This window comes from Orcinus orca, chromosome 16 (genome assembly GCF_937001465.1).
Source record: "Orcinus orca chromosome 16, mOrcOrc1.1, whole genome shotgun sequence".
NCBI lineage: Eukaryota > Metazoa > Chordata > Mammalia > Artiodactyla > Delphinidae > Orcinus > Orcinus orca.
The window spans coordinates 86355104-86372077 of record NC_064574.1 but is presented as its reverse complement, the minus strand read 5'-3'; the positions used below and the strand labels follow the sequence as shown (position 1 = coordinate 86372077).

General features: G+C 55.2%; 1 long non-coding RNA gene across 2 annotated transcripts; it reads right to left on the bottom strand.

Annotated features, from left to right (window-relative positions):
* Window positions 1-2627: 2627 nt before the first annotated feature.
* Window positions 2628-14688, bottom strand: LOC125961533 (uncharacterized). 2 transcript variants are annotated; one of them, XR_007472363.1, is made up of 3 exons: window positions 7894-14688; window positions 6018-7685; window positions 2628-5789 (listed from the first exon to the last, which is right to left on the bottom strand). It is a non-coding gene; the product is annotated as an uncharacterized LOC125961533 (long non-coding RNA). The 2 variants fall into 2 exon arrangements; XR_007472362.1 differs by having other exon boundaries at window positions 6018-14688.
* Between the last annotated feature and the right edge of the window lie 2286 nt (window positions 14689-16974).

Genomic DNA, 16974 nt, shown 5'->3' with positions numbered 1-16974 from the left:
AGGGTCTTTCTACCATTCCACACGCACTTGCGGTTCCTACCTACTGTGAGTGACTGACTGCCTGCAGAGGAGCTGGCCGTGCACTTTGTCCCCCAGACCAGGAGCACCACAGGGTGAGGGGGCGCTGTTAACAACCATGCTGGGCTGCCAGTGGACAACCTAGGACATGTGTCCTCTCCGCTTACAGGCCGCAGCGCTGGGACTTGAGTCCATTTCTTCGCCAGACCTCCCCCATTTCTCCCCTGCCTCCTTCCTTCCTGTTTATTTTCTTAATCACGCAAACAGCGGGGCACCGCACTAGAGGAATTCTAATAAAGGAAGCGCTCCCTCCATCCCACCCGCCGCTCCCAGCCCTCTCTCCCTCTGGGTCCTCCTTCCTTGCAGTTTCCACATGACCCTCATTGTAGTTTAGGTTCGGTCGGGCGCCCTGCGTGCCTTTGGAGGTGTCGCCCTGAGCTGGGTCCTCCCAGCCCGTCCTCACGGAGCCCCGGCCGTGCTGCTGTCTCCAAGGTTCACAGCTGAGGGGACCGAGGAGTGTTTACACGGCAGGCGGCCCCCGTCACCCAGACGGTCCTGGGTGGGTCGGACTGGAGGCAGGGCGGGCACTTTGTCACTCGGCCATCCTGCCACAAATGTTTACCAATTCTTTACTTCCTTCCAGTTTTGCTCATGAATTCTTGTTCTTCGTAAGCATAGAAGGCACCAGGTAGCAGACCCAATCCTGCCCCGTTTGCACGCCCACGCCGGCCAGGAGACCAGCTGGGACCAATGGGGACTCTGAGACAGGGGGATGCCAGGGCTCCCCAGGCTCCCCGGGCGTGGCCTGTGCTCTGACCCCTGACCCCTCTGTTGTGGCTGCAGCTGGGAGCGCGCACAGGGACAGGCCCCCTGAGAGGGCCAAGGAGCCAGTGGAGGCCGACGGGGTTGGGGACTCGGGCAGGGCCGCGGAGCCGCACGAGGTGGCCCTGGCCAGAGGGGAGGCCCACGTGCTCTGGCCGAACAGCGGGAACCCGAGGCCCTCGAGGTGCGGGAGGGACCCGGCGCGCCACGGTCACAGCAGCGCTGCTGAGAGCTGCTAACGCTTTCTGATGGCAGCCGGTGCGCCAGGGCCTCCTACAGCAGTCCCCTGGAGCAGGGCCGATCACGCCCATTCTATAGATGTGAAAACTGAGGCTCAGAGACGAGAGAAATTGTACCCGATCCCCAGAGAGCAGGACCCGACCTGAGCCTGACTCCAAAGTCCATGCCCCTTTGAGTTAGACTTATGGCTACACTACGGGGCGCAGGGGGCCGCGGAAATGGGGCACGAGTGGTGGCGTGGGGTCTACTGAGACCCCCTGCCTGTCTGTGGGCGCCTGCAGTGGCCGCCGTGTGGGGAGCACTTTCGCCCCGCACGGCTCTCCACCGGCGTGCGCTCCGTCTCCCTGAGTCTGGTCTCAGGCGCGTGGCACAGGGACAAGAAGCATGGTCAGAGAAAGCCCAGACTCCAAGCTCCTCTCCGGAGAAAGAGCTCTTCTCACATTCCTGTCTTCTGAGAAGAGCAGGCTGTTTATATGAGCTGTTTATATAATAGCTGGTTATCTCATAGTCTCACTTCAGAAAAATGACCGAACTGGAGCTTGATGGAGACTTTGGGGAAAATGCCAGCGAAGCTGGCTACTACTTCAGCCCATTCGTTAAATGTTAGCAGGTGTACTTTCAGGCAAGTGGAGAAAACATCTGATGATGTCATGTTGCTAAAACGGGCAGCGTTTATTTCCCTTAAAGGCTATTCGCCAAACCAAGAACCTCTTAATATTATTGCCTCTGCCTGCAGCAATTTGGAGATTACTTGATCTCACTGCAAGTCTTCCAACATTTAAAAGTAAGAAGAACGCCTTTCTCTTAAAGAGATAATGTGCATCGGCAGAGTATGGCCTTCGAGAGCCAAGCATAGATATTGAGCTGCAGCCTGTAAATGCGAGTCTGTTGATGAATCAATGAGTTGGTCGATCAGTCAATAACAAATCAATGTTTTAAGTGTCCAGCTCAGTGCCAGGCCCTGAGGACATAAAGACGAACAAGATACTCTCTAAGACTTAAGCTGTCGATCTACTGGGAGGAGACACAAACCACTATGTACAACCCAGTACGATAGCAGGATGATAGACATAGCAACAGGGTGCTGGGGAGCTGGCAGCGGGGGCTGTGGATTCAGCCGGGGGGTCTGGGAGGACCTCAGGGAGGAGAGGAGGATCTTGCTAGGGGAGCTGAGCCAGCTCCACCCAAAGTGGTCCCCTCAGCCTTCCCTGGTGGCACAGTGGTTGGGAATCCGCCTGCAGATGCAGAGGACACGGGTTCGAGCCCTGGTCCGGGAGGATCCCACATGCCGCAGAGCAACTAAGCCCGTGCGCCACGACTGCTGAGTCTGCGCTCTAGAGCCCGCGAGCCACAACTACTGAGCCCGTGTGCCACAACTGCTGCAGCCTGTGTGCCTAGAGCCCATGCTCCACAACAAGAGAGGCCGCCGCAATGAGAAGCCCGCGCACCGCAAGGAGAGTAGCCCCCGCTCGCCGCAACTAGAGAAAGCCCGCATGCAGCCACAAAGACCCAACGCAGCCAAAAGTAAATAAAATAAATGAATTTAGAAAAAAAAAAACAAACAAAGAACAGAAAAAAGCAAAGTGGTCCCCTCTCGGTCCCAGAGGATGAAGATGCAAAAGGCTGGAGCACGTCCTCTTGGGCTGCACTGGGGGCTGTTATCTGACCTGCTTCCAGGCACCGTGATTTGGGGGAAGGGATGTCGGCAGCTGCAGCCCCAGGCGTTACTATCTGGGGGTCTAGATGGAGTTACGTGGTGTGGTGGCGATTTTAGGTGTCAGCTTGGCCAGGCCACTGTACCCAGTGATTCCATGAAATGCTCATCTAGGTGCCACTGTGAAGGTATTTGGTAGGTGAGACGAACATCTACACTCAGTTGACGGCAAGTAGAGAGTATCTGGGATAGTGTGGCTGGGCCTCATCCAGTTGAAAGGCCTTACCAGCAAAAACGCAGGTTTCCCAGAGAAGAGAAAATTCTGCCTCGAGACTGTGGCATCAGCTCCTGCCTGAGTTTCCAGGCTGCTGGCCTGCCTGACGAATTTTACACTCACCAGCCCCGATTCTTTAAAGTAAGTCTGTGTGTGAGTGTATGTATATATATACATATACATGCAAACATGTACATAAATGTGTATCTATGTGTTTATATACACATAAACACATGTACATAAACACGGATAAATAGATGCATGTATGTGTTTCTCTCTCCTATTGGTTCTGTTTCTCCAGAGCCCTGATTGACTCACAGAGTAAGGTAAAGGGTCCCCAGCAGACCTCACAGGCCCCCCAGCCGGTTTTATGCAGGAGGGAGGCGGTTCCCAGTGGCTGCAGTGGACAAGCTGGTTGACCAGCAGCACATCCTAAGATCATGTGAAATAAAGTGCAAGGGTACTCAGATGGCTTCCTCCTCGCCACCTCCAGAGCCCGGCTCAGCAAGGCCTCCCCCCGCTGCGCCGCTGCACACTGCGACCGTGGGGCGTATCCCCAGCGAAGGGACTGCAGCTGAGCTTATGGATTTGTTCATCGTCTTCCCCCCGTGGGTCTATCGGTTGGCGAGCGCAGGGGTGTTTGTTGGCCTCAGTCGCTGCTTTGTGCCCAGTAATTACAGCAGACGCCCAGTAAACAGCAGTCGGGTGGACGGATGAACGGATGGGTGGGAGTGACCCTGAGCAGAGCCCTGGGGAAGTGGGCACCCGAGCCAACCCTGGCAGAGGCCCCCTTCTCTCCCCGCCACCCCTCCCTTGCTTCCTTCCTGTTGATGATGACATCTGATTAAACTGTTCAGGAACCCAGGAAATCCTCTCACTGCCATGTCAAGGCCCCCTGAGAGCAAAGAGGAGAGGGACGGAGGAAGGAGGGAAGAGCGCGGTTGAGGAGAAGGGAGAGGGGCCAAAAGCCAGAGGGGGAACGTTCCAGAAAGGCCCGAGCTCAGGAGCTCACAGGAGACATAACCCCTCACAGGGCTGTGGGAGAACAAAAGGGTAACTTCAGTAAACAGCCGACACGTAGTAGGTCCAAACATGGTGCATCAAACACTCATTATTTAGTCTATTTCCAGGATTCACTGGGTGGTCCCCGAAAATAATAATATTCTCTTCTCTCCGGTTCGCTGTTGAGATGAAAACATGCTCCACGTGCCGAGGTCGGCGGCACCTTCCCCAGCGCCACCAGGCAGAGCAGCACCGGCCCGAGCAGGGTGCCCCTGCTGCCCCGGCGCATCCGAGGCCAGTGCCGGCCTCCCCCAGACACACGTGCCCTCCGCCGTCAGGGCAGTGAAAGCCGCGCGTGCGTGCCTCAGGCGTGACCGTCACCGCGCGCCCTGCCAGCGGTGGAGCTGTGACAGCGCTGCACCTGCTCCTTCCGCTGAGGGGACTGTGCACCGCGCGCGCGACTGATGCCACAGGCCCTTCCCCTGAGGGGGCACGAGTGCCTGGCGCCTGTACCGGAGACATGCGTGCTCACCGCATGTCCCCTCACCTGACGAGGCTGTGACAGCGTATGTGTCCCTTACCCGTGACGGTTCACCACACGCCCCCTCGTCTGAGGAGGCTCACGCAACAGCGCACGTGTACCTCAGACATGACCGAGAGCAAAAACTTCGAGCCCCGAGGAGACTGCAGGAGCGCGCGGTGTCCCTCAGACGTGATCAGTCGCCACGTATACCTGAGCTATGGCTGATGCCGCACGCCGCCACGCCGGTGGAGCTGTGACATCGGTGCACGGGTACCTCAGATGTGACAGTCCAGCAACGTCCCCTCCTCCGAGGTGGTGTGACAGCATGCGCGTGTACCTCACGTGACCGATGCCACACACACACCTCCAAGCGGGGAGGCCGCGACAGCAGTGCACCTGTCCCTCTGGCGTAGCCGGGCGCCATGTATGTCCTCTCTCGAGGAGGCTGTGGCATCTAAGACATGACTGCTCTCCACACGCCCCTCACCAGAGGGGCAGTGACAGCGGCCATGAGTACCTCAGACACGACAGCTCAGACGAGTCCCCTCACCTGAGGTGGTATGACACCAGACAGCCGTCCACCAGACGTGACGGATGCGACACAACCCTGCGCCTGTGAAGGTGGTGACAGCAGCGGATGTGCCCACAGACGTGACCCCTTCACAAGTCTTCTCACCTGCCAAGGCTGGGACAGAGTGCAGTTGCGGCTCAGATGTGACCGACACCACAGGGCCCATCACCTGAGGAGGCTGTGACAGCACGCACATGTCCTTCCGAAGTGACCAGTCACCACGTGTCTCCTCACTCGAGGAGGGCATGACAGCAGCCACGGGTACCTCAGACGGGACCGCTATCAAACGCTTCTTCCCCTGACGAAGCTGTTACAGCATCGCACGTGACTCTCAGACGTGACCAGTCACCGTACGTCTCCTCACCTGACGAGGCTGTTACGGTGTTGCAGGAGTAGCTCACACGTGACGAGTCAGCTGTGTCTCCTACTTGAGGAGGCTGTGACTGTGCACGTTTACCCCAGACGTGACGGATATAAACGGCTTCTTCACCTGAGGAGTCTGTCACAGCAGGCGCCTTTACCTCAGATACGACCGAGACCACAGCTCTCCTCACCTGAGGAGGCTATAACTGAATTGCACGTGTTCCTCACACGTGACCAGTCACCACGTGCCTCCTCACCTGAGGAGGCTGTGAACAACATGCACATTTACCTCAGAAGTGACCGATATCAAAAGCTTCCTCACCTGGGGCTTCCCTGGTGGCGCAGTGGTTGGGAGTCCGCCTGCCGATGCAGGGGACACGGGCTCGTGCCCCGGTCCGGGAAGATCCCACATGCCGCAGAGCGGCTAGGCCCGTGAGCCATGGCTGCTGAGCCTGCGCGTCCGGAGCCTGTGCTCCGCAACGGGAGAGGCCACAACAGTGAGAGGCCCGTGTACCGCAAAAAAAAAAAAGAAAAAAAAAAGCTTCCTCACCTGATGAGACTGTTACATCATTGCACATGATTCTCACACATGACCAGTGAACATAAGTCTCCTCACCTGAGGGGGCTGTTACAGCATCGCCTGTGCGGATAACACAGGACGAGTCACCAGTGTCTCCTCACTTGAGGAGGCCGTGGCAGCATGCACGTTTACCTCAGACCTGACCGATATAGAAGGCTTTTCACCTGAGGAGGCTGTGAGAACAGTGCACACACCCCTCAAGTGTGCCCAGTCCCCTCGTGTCTCCTCACAGGAGGACCTGAGACAGCATGCACATTTACCTCAGATGTGACCGTTACCACAGTTCCCCTCACCTGAGGCCATTACTGAAATACACGTGTTCCTCAAATGTGACCGGTCACCAGGTGTCTCCTCACTTCAACAAGCTGAGGGAGCCTGCACTTTACCAACAGCACAGGTCCCATAACTTGAGGAGGCTGTTACTGAATTGGACGTGTTCCTGAAACGTGACTAGTCACCACGTTCTCCTCACCTAAGGAGGCTGTGACAGAATCGCGCATGTTCCTCAAACATGACCGGTCACCACGTTGGTCCTCACTTGAGGAATCTGAGAGAGTGTGTACATTTATCTCAGATGCACCCATACCAAAGACCCCTCACCTGAGGAGGCTGTGAACAGCATGCACATTTACCTCAGACCTGACTGATATAAAAGGCTTTTCACCTGAGGAGGCTGTGAGAACAGTGCACACATCCCTCAAGTGTGACCATTCAGAACATGACTCCTCACCTGAGAAGTCTGTGACAGCATATGCACATTTACCTCAGAACTGACCAATCACCACACTTCTCCTCACCTCTGGATTCTGAGACAGCATGCACATTTACCTCAAACATTACTGTTACTACAGGTCCCCTCACCTGAGAAGGCTATTACTGAATAGCAAGTGTTCTGAAAAAACGTGACCAGCTACCACAGGTCTCTTCACCTGAGGAGGCTTGACAGTGTGCACGTTTACCCCAGACCTCATAAACGGCTTCTTCACCTGAGGAGTCTGTCACTGCAGGCACCTTTACCTCAGATATGACCGATACCACAGCTCTGCTCACCTGAGGCGGCTATAACTGAATTGCACGTGTTCCTCACACGTGACCAATCACCACGTGTGTCCTCACCTGAGCAAGCTGAGAGAGCACGCACGTTTACCTCAGACCTAGCAAATCACCAGATGTCTCCTCCCTTAAGGAGGCTGTGGCAGCCTGCACCTATACCTCAGATCTGACCCATGTGAAAGACTTTTCACCCGAGGAGGCAGTCAGAGCAGTGCACACATCCCTCAAATGTGCCCACTCACCACAGGTGAGTCCTCACACGTAGTCAGTCACCTCACGTCTCATCACTTGAGGAGACTGAGAGAGCTCGTACATTTACCTCAGACGGACCGATACCACAGGTTCCCTCACCTGAGGAGGCTGTGAACAACATGCACATTTACCTCAGAAGTGACAGATATCAAAAGCTTCTTCACCTGATGAGACTGTTACATCATTGCACATGATTCTCAGATATGACCAGTGAACATAAGTCTCCTCACCTGAGGAGGCTGTTACAGCATCGCCTGTGCAGATAACACGTGACGAGTCACCAGTGTCTCCTCACTGAACGAGGCTGTGGCAGCATGCACGTTTACCTCAGACCTGACCGATATAGAAGGCTTTTCACCTCAGGAGGCTGTGAGAGCAGTGCACACATCCCTCAAGTGTGCCCCGTCACCAGGTGTCTCCTCATCTGAGGAGTCTGTGACAGAATGCACATTTACCTCAGGCACTATACCACAGGTCCACTCACCTATTAATGAAGGGGGATGTGTTCCTCAAACGGGACCAGTCACTAAGTGACATTTACCTCAGACGTGACCCATATCAAAAGATTCCTCACGGGCCTCCCTGGTGGCGCAGTGGTTGAGAGTCCGCCTGCCGATGCAGGGGACACGGGTTCATGCCCTGGTCCGGGAAGATCCCACATGCCGCGGAGCGGCTGGGCCCGTGAGCCATGGCCGCTGAGCCTGCGCGTCCGGAGCCTGTGTTCCGCAGTGGGAGGGGCCCCAGCAGTGAGAGGCCCGCGCACCGGAAAAAAAAAAAAAAAAAAAAGATTCCTCACCTGCTGAGGCTGTTACAGCATTGCACGCAGCTCACACACGATGAGTCACTACCTGTCTCCTCACTTAAGGAGGCTGTGACAGTGTGCATATTTACCTCAGAAATGATGGATATAAAAGACTTCTTCACCCAAGGAGTCGGTTGCAGCATCTACATTTATTTACCTCAGACCTGACCAGTCACCACATGTGTTCTCACCTGAGGAGGCTGTGAGAGAATTGCACACGTTCTTCACACGTGACCAGTCACCATGTGTGGTTGAGGAGGCTAAGAGAACTTGAACATCCACCTTAGTCGGACCGATACCACAGTTTCCCTCACCTGAGGAGGCTGTGAACAGCATGCACATTTACCTCAGACCTGATGAATATAAAAGGTTTCTTCACCTGAGGAGGCTGTGACAGCATGCGTAGTTATCTCAGAATTGTCTGATACCACACTCCCCTTAAACTGCGAGTCTGTGGAATCAGTGTACGTGTCCCTTCGTCACGACGAGTCACCGCGTGTCTCCTCACTTGTGGAGGCTGCACAGTGTGCCCGTGGACCTCACAGGCAACTGCTCACCACACTCCTGTCAACGGTGGAGCTGTGACAGCAGTGCACACGTACTTCAGACGTGACAGTTCACCACACGTCGCCTCACCTGAGGTGGTGTACAGCATATGCGCCTGTAACTCAGAGTCGAGCGATACCGCACGCCCCTTCTGCCGAGGAGGCTGAGACAGCAGTCCCCGTGCTTCTCAGACATAAGCGCTCATCGCACATCCCCTCGTCTGTCACGGGAAGGGCAGCAGTGTGTGTACCTCCCACATGACTTAGCTTGCCTCAGCAGCCTTTCTGGCCACTGACTACTTAAGTGGACAGCACAGGTCTAGAACCTGATGAAAATCGTGCACCCTTGTTCTTTCACTCAAAAGCAGGTTTGCTTGGTTTATTTAACTTCTAGCCAAACCTCTTCCTAGCAGATTTGTAATTTTCCAAATTTGCTAGCCCTATCATGAAATTACGAGTTTACCACAATATTGGGTGTCCTGCGTGTTAACCTTAAAACACGAGACACATGTTTGTCACTGTGCCAATGGCCCTCCATTTCTCCCTCTTCCCCCTTCTTTTATTGTCTTGTTTTTGTATCTTGAAGCAAGAACACCCAGGTGTCTGGGTATCTGATCAATCCCAGTGATGGCTTAAGTCACATCAGCACCCACGTTCATGTCATCCTCGCCCCAGCTTAGGAGGCCCGTGTCGCCTGAATCCTTTCTGGGAATAGGAAACTCCCTCTGACATCGTGGCACCATTTTCTCACTACTGACCCAGCATACAACCAAGCTGCCTGTACGGATGTGTACAAAGCAACATTCGGCTTAGAGACCACCAGGACTTGCTGGGCCTGTGCGGGAAGTTCTTCCTTATGTCTAGCCCTGGTCCCTCTTGCTGTACCTTTAAGCCATTCCTTTATGTTACTGTTTCAGAAAAGGTTAAGAGTCTCCCATTTTATGCCCTTCTTTTTAAGGGTTCTTGGGGAAACGGTGTCAAAGGTGTTTACAAAGGTTGTGGCCAGAAGCTCCCAGACCAGAGTAGGGTGAGTAACAGCCAATTGTGCATAGTTGATTTAAACAATGTTTCTTTAAACATGAGCGATGGGAAATATTCCACAAGGATTCCCTGGTCCTAACGGCATGTGTTCACCATAGTGGAGACCTTGGCTGAAGGGGTCCTGGGGGACAGGCCTGGTGTTATGAGAGGAGCAAAGGCCAGGACAGACTCAGAAGCAAGGCTCCAGGCCAGGGAGGTGAAGTCCCACAGGCCCAGAAGGTGGCCGCGGCGTGGGCAGGGCTGGAAGGGGCAGGAGTCCACACCGGTCTTGAACTGAGTCTGGCAGGAGACTGAGGCCGAGGCCCGGGCGTCCACCCCAGGCAGGGACCTGCCAGCCACCCTAGCTGGGACTCTGGCTTTGCTCTGAGGTCTTCCCATCCCCCCCAGGGTCTACAGACAGCGGAGGCCGACGTCACAGCCCACTGTCCCCCAGCCACCCCCGCAAGCACTGGGGCGGCAGCGCCACGAGGCCAAGAAGACCAGTGTACAGACCGGGGCAGGCAGGCTGCAGAGGATAAACTCGGGTACCGGGGTCTCTCTGCCCCGAAGTTGGGATTTGAGAGACAGGGGCTCTGGCAGGGACGCGTCGGGGGCAGCCCGCCCCAGGCCCAGCCTCCTGCGGCCCTCTGCACCAGGTCCCGCAGCTGCCTCGTAACTGTCTCGCCAGCCACCTTCAGCAGAGGGAGCCCCTCCCAAAGGCCTCAGGCCTTTCTTGGGGCCATTCCGATCATGGGCGCTCTTCCCAGGATCACCCCACGCCATGGTTTCTGCTCTGGGAGCACATTCTCTTCGGGCTGGGACACGAGGGTATCGCCCCGCAGGTCAGGCTCAGGCTGCGGAAGCCACTGGGGTTACCGGAATGGCTGCTGGTGAGAGGCAGGGAAGACTGTCCCAACCCCCAGGTAATAGCTGAGGTTCTCCAGAGAAAGAGAACCAAAGGGGTGTGGTGTGTGTGTGTGTGTGTGGACACAAAACAGGGAGGGAAAGAGAGAGACAGAGACTGAGATGCACCTGAGGAAACCGGCTCACGTGGCTGTAGGAGGAGGCAGGTCTGAAATCTGCAGGGCTGGCGGGAGACCCAGGGGAGAGCTGACGCCGCAGCCTGGAGTACGAAGGCCAGCCGCAGCAGAGTTGCCTCTTCAGGGGCTCCCCCAGGGGACCTCGGGCTTCTTCCTCTTTCCACATTCAGCTGCTTGCATGAGGCCCACCCACATCAAGGGGGGTCATCTGCTGCCCTCCAAGTCTACTGATTTACAAGTTGATCTCGGGCTTCCCTGGTGGCGCAGTGGTTGGGAGTCCGCCTGCCGATGCGGGGGACGCGGGTTCGCGCCCCGGTCCGGGAGGATCCCACATGCCGCGGAGCGGCTGGGCCCGTGAGCCATGGCCGCTGAGCCTGCGCATCCGGAGCCTGTGCTCCGCAACGGGAGAGGCCACAGCAGTGAGAGGCCCGCGTACCGCAAAAAAAAAAAAAAAAAAAAGTTGATCTCATCTACAAAATACCTTCCCAGCAACATCTAGACCGGCATCTGACCAAACAGCTGGATACCGTGGGCCTGGCCAGGTTGATGCGCACAGTTAAGCTCGTGCTTCACAAGCCCTGGCCAGCCTGAAGAGGGACACTGGCCACTGCACACAGGGGCTCCCAGGGAAACTCTCCCATCCCCCACTGCGATCGCAGGTCCCTCTCGACACCCCAGTAATGCAGAGAGGAAAACGTCGCTAATTGTTGGGAGCAAGATAGAATTGTCAGGGTACATGAAACCAGCCACGTAAATGGGGAACCCAAAAGTAGAGGTTCCATTTGCATTAGGATTGAATAAGCTTCAGTCACTCTTTCAAGACAGAAAAAAAAAAATCAAAACACAAAACCAGAAAAGCTCTGAGCGCCGCCCTGTGTGAGCTGCCTCGTCACCTTCCTTCGTTGTGCTTCTGGCGCTCGAGGCAGTTTTCAAACTGGCGGCCTCATCCCTCACTTTCAGGAGCCGCCTTGTTTGGAGGTCGTGGGGTCAGCCACACCCCCTGGTGGCAGAGCCACACCCCCTGGTGGCAGAGCCACACCCCCTGGTGGCAGGAGCCACCCTGGGCAGAGCACGTCACGGAAGGGAGGTGGCGGCCTTCATGTCTCCTGGCGCTAGTGGGAGGTGGGGCGTCTTTGCCCTTGTGTGCGCCTGGCACGTGGCAGGCACCCCATGAGCGTGTGACCTGCACCTAGAAGGCCGCGGCCTGGCCACCTCCTCGTAATGCCTGCTGTCAAGGAAGACGTGTTAGGGGCTTCCTTGAAGCCATGTTTTCCTCTCTGGAGGAGTGTGTGGAGGTGGAAACGTGGGTCCCATTTATCTTCAGGGCCTCTGCCAGCTGCTTTCTGCAGATCTGCTGTGTGGGCACCGTCCACTGCCCACTCCCCTCACCTGGAGGGAAGTGCCGAGGCCACCGCGGGGAGGGACGCCTTCTGCTTTCCCGTCCTGGCCCCAGAGCCTGGGAAGAGCAGAAATTGCCGATTGCTCCCTTTTATCTGCTCTCTTTCTTCCGTGATAATAGAACCCCAACTTTTAGCTGGCCACAGCTCCCAAAATACTGTCTCCCAGCTTCCTTTGCAGCTGTGTATGGCCCCCTGACTAAGTTCTGATCAACGGGATATAAACCAGAAGTGACTGCTTCCAGGACTCTTTATCATAAAGGATAATAAGCATGTTCCTCTTACCTCTTTTCTTCTTCACTTCCTCAATCCTGCTGCCTGGAATTTGAATGTGATGGTTGGAACTCTAGCCACCATCTTGGGGCCATGAGGGCAGAGGCCACACCCTACAGAGGATGGAGTGGGAAGTTGGAAGGAGACTGGGTCCTCAGGGAGCAGAGATGTCTCTCAGCATTGTTATTACATCCTACCACCAGACTTTAACCTGAGAGAGAAATAAACATCCATCCAAAGCCACTGTGGTTGGTGCCGCTGATCCCAAGTGACACATAAGGGGAAGCTCAGGCAGTTGGCAAGTCATGGCTGGAGAAGATCCTGGTGCTTTTGTGGAGTGACCGCGGGCGATTAGAGATGGCAGCGTGGTGGCGCAAGGCTGGTCTTTCTACACTCTGTCTTGAGTCAGGTGAGAAAGTTGGCCAAAAAAGAGAGCTGGTGGATCTCGGGGGCAGGGTCTTCACTGTGAAGCTGTGGAGTGGCCCATGCATTAGAAGTTGCAAACTTGTCTTTCCCCAGTTACCAACGCTTGCAAACCTGGGCCCACCATGCCATGCACGCATTTTGGAGCTGTTAGTTCTCTTGACCAAATTTGTGGCATCAAATTGCCTTCAGTGGCCCCACCCAGAGCCTCCTCCTCCCTCGTCCAGCGCACGGTGGGTGCCTGGATGGGCAGCCTCCTTGGCGTGGCCGCCCCGCTCTGCGCTGGGGGCTGTGTCCGCGGCTGCAGCTCTGGAGCCCCTCGCACTGCTCTCTGAGTTTCAGTTTTCTTCAGCTGTACAATGGGGACGCGGTTGAGACTGAGCCCTGCAGCGTGGCAGAGCTGCATCCCATGCTTGCATTACACGTAGGACAAAGTCAGGGGGGCTCGACATTACCCTTGAAAACCTCTCACATCACCTACATGGCGCCACACTCATTTTGCTTGAAAGGCCGGCCCTTTAAGGTAATGCAGCAAACGTGACTCAGGAAGGCAGCAGAGGAGGTGTGGGTGTTCCGGCAACTTTAAGAGAACTAGCAGGGCTTCCCTGGTGGCGCGGTGGTTGAGAGTCTGCCTGTCGATGCAGGGGACGCGGGTTCGTGCCCTGGTCCGGGAAGATCCCACATACCGCGGAGCGGCTGGGCCCGTGAGCCGTGGCCGCTGAGCCTGCGCGTCCGGAGCCTGTGCTCCACAACGGGAGAGGCCGCAACAGTGAGAGGCCCGCATACCACAAAAAAATAAATAAATAAAAAAGAGAGAGAACTAGCAGGTGCTATCGGGCACTGGTGCTTTGACGGAGGACGTGTGATGACCCCTGAACTGCCCCTCACGCCTGTGGCGTGGACCCTATCCTGGGACCTCACCCAGGTCCTGGCATCTTGTACAGGGTAGAGGCTGAACGTGCAAACGAGGTGACTCCACTGGGAATGTCCTGTGATTATCACGGTGGTTGTTCTGAGGCTTCGTTGCAAGAGGAGAGAGATGGGCAAGGAAGCAGAGCCCTTTGGCAAATGGTGGAGAGGACTATGGGCGAGTTTTCCCAGGGAGGAGAGGCAGAAGGTCTGGGTGGCCCAAGTGTAGGGAGTGAGCTCCCCAACTTGGAGGTGTGCAAGCAAGATGAGCCCCCTCGTTAAGAGCATCTTGTTGGTGACAGATGCCACCAGGTGGCAGGAGGTTTAACATCTCCCAGGCTCCTTCCTGAGAACAGCTCATTCTAACTCTGCGAGGAGGCTGGTCCTTTCTGGTTTTGCATAGATCACCCGGACTCAGCCAGTGGCTTCCTCTCCAGGGGTCCCCAGGCTTCCTGTCCATACCCCCAGGATAGCCTTGAGCACGTCGATTTGGGGGGCTGGGTTTTGCTCTTCCAGCTTCTCAAGCCAGACCAGGGTCCACTCTCCCTTCCCTTTGGGGGCTCTTGCTGCCCCCAGAATGAAATGTAGCCTCTGTGGCATCTGGGCCCTACTGGCCATTCCAGCGGCCAGGAGGGTAAAGCAGGAGGTGGCAGAGAGGGTTTGCCAGGATTGGGGGGTGGGGGAGGTGCAGGGACTCGGCGTGGTGGACCCCTGGGGTGAGGGCACCCACTTACAGCACCTCTGACGCTCCCACCTCCAGCCTGCACCCCTTTTCCTGAGTTCAAGATGCAAACATCCAACTGTTTCCCTGATGTGTGTGCTGTCACTCTGCACGCAGAATACCAGGTTCACAAAATTCGCTCCCCAAACTGTTCTCCTCTGGGTATAGTGGCACCACCACCCACTCAAATGCCCACCTAGAAATCGGGCATCACACTCGACCCCTCCCTCCCCTTCTCCCTCCATCAGCCTACCCTCTCCGTTCTGTCCCCCCTTTCCCAAATCTCTCTTGATCATCCTTTTGCCCCCACCTCCTTTCCTACCACCATCTGAGCCTAAGGCACCATCAACCACGCCGGGACCGCCGCAGTGCTTCCCAGCCGGTCTCCCAGCAGAAATGCCGTTAGGGGCCAGCACTCTGCACACACCCTTTCTCTCATCATGTGTAAACGCTGTGGGAAACGGGCGTCATTATTTCACGCCTTATACAGATAAGGGAACTGAAGCTCGTGAGAGGCTGGGAGACCTGCCACGTTCACACTGCTGCGTTGTAATCGCCTTAGCATCCGGGGTGGGTTCCGACCACTTCTGCATTACTCCACACCACCCACGAGACGTCTGAAACAGAAACACGGCAGTGAGGCTGGGATAGGGCTGAGGGTGCGTGAGTTCAGATTCATCAGGAAGGTTCACCTGTCCATTCTCCTGGATTATCTTATCCCCTGCAAAGGAGGTGAGGGGAATTTGCACTTCTCATACCTCTTCTTCTACTACTTCTTCTTCTTCTTTCCCTAGCTGCCTCTAACAAGGGCAGCTGACATTTCCCGGCCCGAGCCACATTTACGTCTCTCTTCTTCCATTGCAACACTGCTTATGAAAGCAGAAATAGCTGTAGTCGGTACAGGACATCATGATAAACTAAATCATGGAGACTGGGCCAGGCTGTGGTCAGTCCTTGGGAGGCTGTGGCCTTTGCAAAGAGGCCCAGGGGTCCTGAAGGTGGGCCGCAGTCAACGACGTTGCTGTGGGGAAAGATGGCCAGCTGGGGTCCACCAGCTTGAAGCAGCTCGGGGACTGGAAGAGGGGAGACGAAAGTCACAGTGGACGGGAGCTGGTCTGCTCACAAACCCCTCACAGCAGGTGCCCTTTCATCAAGGAGGTCACTGGGGTGCAGTGGAGCTCTGGCTCTGGAGCCCCAAATCTGACTTCCAGTCCCAACTCTGTCACTTACGCAGCTGTGCGTCTTCTGCTAGTTGGTTAACTTCACTGAGCCTCTGCTACCCTCTAGGTAAATGAGGAGGTAATATGTAGCTATTTCAGAGAGGGTAAGTAAAAATGTAGGTTGCTAATGTAAGAACTGGTTTTTCTTTTAATGGAGGTGAAATTGACTTAAGATAAAACCAACCCTTTTAAAGTGAACACATCAGTGGCATTTAGGACGTTTGCAGTGTCGTGCAACCACCAACTCTATCTGGTTCTAAAACATTTCATCACCCCAAAAGGGGGCCTGGCCCCATTGTGAACTTGCTCCACCTTCCTTCTCCCCACTCCCAGGGAAGGGTGGTATTTATCTCAGCTCCAGGTCCAGTCAGCTGAGACCCTCACCCGGCTTCCTGACCCTGAGTCCTGGCACACACCCAAACAACCTTGGTGCTCTGTTCACATTCCCAAGAAGGCTTCTGCAGTGTGAGGTTCTGGCTCCTGGGCACCTGAACATCTACTTAATTCAAAGAAGCCTTTACCAACACCCCCAGGGGTTGGGCCTGGGGAATTCACGGGGAAATTCATTACAATTCACAACATGCTTTATCCTGGCAAAGGGTCTGAGAAGTCTGGCTGCAATTAAACATTTAAAACTTTATTTCCTGTGCCCTGCTCTTATTTGACCAGAGAACCCTTTCATCTTATGAAGGGGGCACCCAGAACCTTCTCTGCAGGCCCCCATTTCAGGGTATATGTTGGGAATTGCTGGCCTAGTGGAAACGTTAATTGAGCGCCTCTGAATGCCGTCCTCTGGGTAAATGAGTTCGTCTTCATTATGCACCACTTCTTCATAATTAGCAAAATCTTGGCTGGAGGAAATTACATTTTAAAAGTTTTTTTTTTAATGGAGGTGTAATGTATATATAAGCAAAATGCATCCTTTTGAGTGTAGAGTTTTGGGAGTTTTGACAAACATATACAGTCATGTAACCACCACCAACACCACAATCAAGATAACAGAACAGTTCAGTCACAACTGAAATTTCCTCACGGCCCTTGTTAGCTTTCCCTCAGAAGGCAGCCCACCCCCACTGGGAGGAACCATGAACAACTTCACTGACAGAAAAAGTTCTGTGGACAAACAGTGGAAACGGCTGCACAAAATGTGAATGTACTTAATGCCCCTCGGCACACTTAAAAATGGTTAAGATGGCAATATGTTATGGGCATTTTACCCCAATTTAAAAAATCAGTAAGAACCTCGATGGGAGTGCTGACGATGCATCAGGC